The sequence below is a fragment of the Oryzias latipes genome, chromosome 1, assembly GCF_053564925.1.
Source record: "Oryzias latipes strain Hd-rR chromosome 1, Olatipes_Hd-rR_3.1".
Lineage (NCBI taxonomy): Eukaryota > Metazoa > Chordata > Actinopteri > Beloniformes > Adrianichthyidae > Oryzias > Oryzias latipes.
The window spans coordinates 1206766-1211939 of record NC_136237.1 but is presented as its reverse complement, the minus strand read 5'-3'; the positions used below and the strand labels follow the sequence as shown (position 1 = coordinate 1211939).

At 43.9% G+C, this 5174-nt stretch overlaps 1 long non-coding RNA gene across 1 annotated transcript; it reads left to right on the top strand.

Annotated features, from left to right (window-relative positions):
- Window positions 1-637: 637 nt before the first annotated feature.
- LOC144993550 (uncharacterized) lies at window positions 638-1854 on the top strand. The gene is made up of 3 exons (XR_013657068.1): window positions 638-723; window positions 1114-1165; window positions 1738-1854. It is a non-coding gene; the product is annotated as an uncharacterized LOC144993550 (long non-coding RNA).
- The last annotated feature ends 3320 nt before the right edge of the window (window positions 1855-5174 follow it).

Below are 5174 nucleotides of genomic sequence, written 5' to 3'. Positions count from 1 at the left end.
AGAAGATGAAGGTAATTTGGCTTGACGTTTGTCAGGTTAGCACTGAGAGTCGTCACCAAGAACAAACGTTGGTGCAGCTTTCTGTGGTTAACCCTTGTTCTATCCTAGACACTTTAACATTGGGAGGTGTTCTGCTCCTGGACGGATCTTCCCGCCGCCGCATCCCCTTCCTTAAGTTTATTCATGATTACCAGCTTCATGATTGAATTCAGGTAGCAGGGGCTCATTACCGAGACATTGATTTCTTTCTGTAATGAACAGACATCAAGGAGCCTCTCCAATCGAAACACCAAACGTTGCTTTTTGAAGTCCAGTTAAAGCAAAGACAGAGCACTTATACTCCGGCCCGAGTATCTTTATCTGCACCCACAGAAAGTGTACTGCTGGGAGATAAACAGTCATTAATGTCAGACAGTGGCTTGACTTTCAGGAGACAGGAAACCACATTTGGGCTATTTTACTGCCCACATTGAGTTTTTACAGCTGGAGGGTCAACACAAGATTAATATTTGCTTTCAGTGAGGCTGATAAAGAAAAGAGATGTTGTGTTCCTCATGCTAAAACCGTCTTAATCAGGGACAATCCTGGCATTGTGCACAAGTTCAAATTCTTTAAAAAAAAAAAAAGGAAAATCTCGTTTATTTTCTAAACCTGCTTCCTTCCTGTTCAGGGTCACAGGGTTGCTGGAGCCTATCCCCGCTGGTGCAGGCGAGGCGATCTCTGGTGAGCTTCCCCACCCATGGCGGGGCAAAACAACCCCACACACCAAAGGGAGGAAGTAGAGTTACCAGTTAAGCCACAAAGCATGGTTTTGGGCGGTGAGAGGAAGTCTGTGGAGAAAACGCCGCTGGGAGCTGAACCAAGGCCTTCTCACTGTGCACAGAGAGTGCTGACCACTGCACCACCATGCAGCCCTTACCATTTATATTTTCAACGTGAACATGTGGCTTATTTTTACTTAAACTGGGGGGGTAACGTCAAAATTCTTTGTCCTGCTACAAACTTTAAAATTATTGGGGTAAAAATGCAGCTTTTTGGAAAAACAGACACAAATTTAGACTTTTTGTGCTGCAACAATCATACAAATGGTTTTGTTTTGGATGTACTTGGCAGGAGCGTACGTCTGTATTCCACCGACTGTGACGACAGGAAGGAGAGAAAAAACGTGAGCGATGGTCGTTTGAGAACAATGTCATCTGCAAACTGTCGGGTTTAAGCAGATTTTTGGTGGAGGATGGGACCAGCTGACCGGTGGGACTCTTGTTCTTTGCTGCTCTTTCCTTTCTCCATCGCTTCCTGGACCGGTCTGTCTCAGGACAGCTTCTGATCTGTCCGTCTTTGACTCGGACAGCTGCAGGGTTTTGGAAACACCTCCAGAAAAAAGGGACACGTCTGCTCAGTGCAGGGCATTATGGGAAAATCTTCTGGGAAATCTGGTGGTCCCTAACCTAAATGATCTTTGAAATACAATTATAACACCTCAGAATGATGGTTTTGTGTTCTCTGTAACTAGACTGGGGCTGTATCCAAATACTCGGATACTTGGGATCTGTTCCAGAAAATTCAAGTTACAAATATCTGCAACATCTAGAATTGTTGATTCACAATAAAAACAAACGTCATGCAGTGTCACCATCGCTCTAAAATCGTCAGAGTGACGGCAGAGGTTCTCATTTTCAAAGTAACTGAAATTAGTTCTGAAAAAACTCTTCTTCTTCTTTCGGCTTCTCCCATCAGGGGTCGCCACAGCGAACAAGTCGCATGGTAAACTTGGCAATGTTTTACGCCGGATGCCCTTCCTGACGCAACCTTCTCAAACCGGGCTTGGGACGGCACAGAAAATAGTAAGTAAGTAAGTAATCTTTATTTATATAGCACTTCTCACAGAAAACGACTCACAAAGTGCTTCACAAAGTAAAAACAACATAAAATCAGTAGCGATACCCAATAAAACGCACACAGGCATAGAAATAAACAAACAGGCAAAAGTGAACACAAGTAAAAGTCAGCTAAAAGCTTTCCTAAATAAAAAGGTCTTAACTTGAGCTTTAAAACACTCGACTGAGTCAATCTGGCGCAGAGACAGGGGGAGGTCGTTCCAAAGTCGGGGAGCAACTGCCTGAAAGGCGAGGTCTCTATAGGTGACAATTTGGAAAAAAAGTGTATGAAATGAACATTAGGCATATTATGAAGACCTCTGGATCTGGTGATGTCATGTGATGTTGTACCGGATACCCCCAAAAGGACAATTATCTTTATCTTTATGTTTATTCCTGAAGTTAACCAGGAAGTTGACGGAGAAACTTCTGAGTCTGACTTTGTTTAAATTAAAAAATGCCATTTTATTTCCTTCTAAATCTTTGTGTTTTGATCTGTTAAGTTGATTCTGAGCTTCTGTTGTAAATAAAGGTATAAATGTTGGGGATTAAATACATATGTACATATATATATCCATACATCCAGGAAAAAGACAAACACATAGGAACCATTCAAACATAATAAATGTCAAATCCAGTTTGGAACTCCAAACCGTTGGTCTTGCTTTCTCAGTTGAATGTGAGTGAGGATCCTCCGCCCTGTTTAAGAGCAGTGAGCTTAAATCTGCTCCAAACTGCCTCCATTCTGACCGCCTCTGTCTAAAGAGAAGTCAGTCAAACCTTCAACTGACATGAAAGGAAGTTCCAGCCAATAAAGGGAAACACATGCATCAAATTCTGTTAGCGTCTTTTATTTCGACCTCCTGTCGGAGAAGAGGAAGCTAAAGATGACTCAGGCCGCCTCCCCCTCCCCTCCTGACGGGTTTCAGAGGAAAACCAAGCAGAGCGCCAGCGTACCTGTGAATCCCACGCCCATGCAGCCGTCAGCCTTCCACACCAACATCCAGCAGAAGGTGTGTGCGTGCAGGAGCGCCACAGTAAAAGCCCCCCCCCCCTGGGCTTCCATGTCACCTCATGCAACATGAAATGTAATGACAGGAAATGTTTCCTTCAGCATCCAAAAGTTTAGCTTCAGTCTTTACCGTCGTGCTGACTGAACATGCATTCACGTTTCCTGTAGGAGTGAAAATGGTTGTTCTGGATGAACAAATGAAGAACAAGCGCATGAGAGGCATGGGACCAGCTTTGCATGGAGACAAGAAACAGATTTGTGCTGCATCATCTTCCAGAAACACAGTTTCTTTTTCATGTGTCCATGAATTTTCTGTCAATGTTCGAGCTTTCTTCCCCGCCGGTGATTTAAGGAGTGTGGCGCTGATGAAAGGAGGACAGAAGAGAAAGGATGAGCAGGAAAACGGCCGTGGGTGACGTTGATGCCAGCAGCGGCGCCGAGCTGCAGCCTTTACTCCTACTTTCTGTGGCGTGGCTGCTCCCCAGCTGCCGCCCACTGCCAGCCCTCCAATCTACCGCATCTTTCCACACCTGCTCTCCATCCACCAGGCGACACGTTCTCTGTTTGTGTGTGAGTGAAGAGCAGCTCTGCAGTCTGAGGATCCCGCAGGATTCCTGCTGAGTGGATCCGGCTGTGCGTCCCACACAGGTGATGGGGGAGCGCCGGCAGCGTGACCAGAAGAACGCAGAACATGGGCGGACGGGGATGCTCTGTTTAGAAAAAGGAAAAGGATGGTTGTTGATGTTTTCCAGGAGCCATTGTTCTAGCGCCAACGTTGTTTGTGGTTTTTCTACCACAAAGTCACGTCTGCAGTTTTAGAATCGAAACATTTTCCAGAGGAATCAGATAAAGAAAACAAAAACAGACAAAAATGATATACTTTTTCCACAAATTGTCAAGAATGGAAATTTCCAGAAATATGGAGCTTCTGCAAGCTTTAGGTTTAGGGAGAATATGATGCATTTATGTTAAAGTTGGCAGAGGCTGCTGCTGAGGGATGACTAACACTGACCTGATAAAGGACCTTTTTTTCTTTCATCTAATAATAGCTATGAATTTGTGGTTTTTCCAACTCATTTTCACCAACTTCTGTCAGTAGAAACTTAGTGGCTTTTCACCTGGTGAAGCATTAACGATGAAAGGATCCGTTTGTTTAAAGAGCCACTCCAAAATGAGGATTTTGGTGTTTTAACATGTTCCTGGAGCATTTTCTGATGATGGAGGACTTAGATAAAGAAAAGTAAGATTAAAATAGCAACTCTGTTTTTACTACTATTAATTTTTTTCCCGTTTCTCCTTAATGAAACCCAAAATCAGAGTTACAAAATCCCTTTACAATGCTGACATTTTCCTCTTTAACAGTCTTCAACAGATTTTTGACGGATACCATAAAACACAGGAACTTCACCATGGTTGTTCATCAGAAGGACAATAAATCTCAAATGTTCCAACGCTGAGACAAGTCATTTTGCACCAAAGAAAAATCCCTTCAGAGCCTCTGGAATGGAAAAACCCAACAAGCTTGTCTGAACTAGAATCTGTGTACTTTCTCTGTACTTTTACTTTGGACATTTCACAGCTTTTGAAACATTCAAAGCAAAGACACACAAACTCCGTTCAAATCAGGGAAAGCCCTTTTGTCTTCCAAACGCTGCCTAAAGCTGAGAACTCTTTCCAAGGAATTCCTTCCAGTGGCTCAACAGGTTTTCAGTAGAACCACCGTGACACCGGCATCATGGATTCAACCATTTCTGAACTGCAGCTCACTTTATAGACAGGTGTAAACCCGCGTGTGTGTAACCCTTGTGCTATCCTAGGCACATTGGGAGTTGGGTCATCTAGACCCACTAGACAGAGCTCTGAACCTTTTTTATGTAATTGCGTGTTTGTGTGTGCGTCTTGGCAGGTCAGTGTGTGGTGTGGCTCTTTGACTCTCACAGTGAAAAACTTCAGCTCTTGGTGTCAAACCCCCCCCCCCCCCCCCCCCGCATTACAGGAATAATTCTGTAAATTGATCTGCATCCTCAATGACGTCATTCCTGAAAGAACACTTCTCGAAAAAACCTTAGTGTTTGGTGTTTTGTAAGGCTGCAAATCCTCTGAACTATTTCAAAGTAAAATGACGCTACCCTCAAACATTTGGACCAATCCTGCAATGGCGAGGAGTCAAAGTGCTGTGACGGAAACGCTGTTAAACGAGCATAAGCTTCGCTGTTTCGTTCAGTAAGAGGACCCAAATGAAGAAGAAAGTGGGACATTGAAATGTTTCAGCCTCTCTGAAAATG